Below are 1,267 nucleotides of genomic sequence, written 5' to 3' on the forward strand. Positions count from 1 at the left end.
ACTTAATTGTTGGGAACTACAGTGAACAAATGACTCGTTTATTTATGAGCTCCTAGAAAACAAAGAGCAGTCAGCATAGATCTGTCATGGCAAGACACATCCAGGCAGCTTTAATGTCTTTCTGGGATAGCTGAGAGCTCCTGCGTGCCAGAGAGGGGTGAGAGGTGATGTGCTTTGGGGTACAGCTGTTGAAACCGCCTGGGAAGATGCCTTTGGGATCCGCAAAGTTCAGATGGAAGCCCACAAAAGTAGAAGGGAGAGGAGGCTGCTTCAGGAACAGCACTTGATGAAGGTACCGTTGATCTGGAAGCATCTTCACCTGGACTTTGCAGGAGAAGACTAATGAAAGCACTGGCTACCAGCAAGGACTTGGATGATGAAAATCTGCTGTGAAATATAGCGGGTGACACCAGCAGGAGAGTGGGAGGTGCAAGGCTGGTTTAGAGTCGAAATAATCAATAGAAGCTAAAGCACCAGTCAGGGATAAAAGAGACGAGACCGAGCGAGTGTTAGCTGTGTGCGAGTGGAGGAGGACAGCCAGCCAGCTCCAGAAACGAGAATCTGGGTGGCTTACACTAAATTGAGCATCCAACACGAATCGCCGTGGTTCAGAAGCCAATGCCTCCAGCATGCCTATTCGGAAGCGTCAGGGAGGAGCTGGGGAAGCCATCGCTGCCTCGCCGGGGCCGGCGGGAACACAGGGCCCTGCTGCGAGCTCTGCCCGCCAGCAGCACCCTCCCTCCTCGGGGGAGCCGAGGGGCGCAGCGGGGCACGGTCCCGTGGGGCCCAGCTGCCCCGGCAGCAGGACCAGGGCGTTTCAGGCCCATTCTGGGAACTTTTACGCCAAAAATGTTACGCCAGCTCTGGAGCCCTCAGCACAAGGAGGACATGGACCTGTTGGAGCGGGGCCAGGGGAGGGCTACTAAAATGTTCCGAGGGCTGGAGCCCCTCTGCTGTGAGGCCAGGCTGGGAGAGTTGGGGGTGTTCAGCCTGGAGAAGAGAAGGCTGCGGGCAGAGCTGAGTGCGGCCGGTCAGGGCTTCAAGGGGGCCCAGAGGAAAGGGGGGGACAAGCTTTTTAGTAGGGCCAGCTGGGACAGGACAAGGGGGGATGGCTTTAAACTAAAACAGGGTAGGGTTAGACTGGATCTAAGGCAGAAATTCTTTCCAGTGAGGGTGGTGAAACCCTGGCAGGGGTTGCCCAGAGAGGGGGGGGAGGCCCCATCCCTGGGAACATTCCAGGCCAGGTTGGCCGGGGCTGTGAGCAACC

Source organism: Egretta garzetta, unplaced genomic scaffold (genome assembly GCF_000687185.1).
Source record: "Egretta garzetta isolate BGI_Z169 unplaced genomic scaffold, ASM68718v1 scaffold536, whole genome shotgun sequence".
In the NCBI taxonomy this organism is placed as follows: domain Eukaryota; kingdom Metazoa; phylum Chordata; class Aves; order Pelecaniformes; family Ardeidae; genus Egretta; species Egretta garzetta.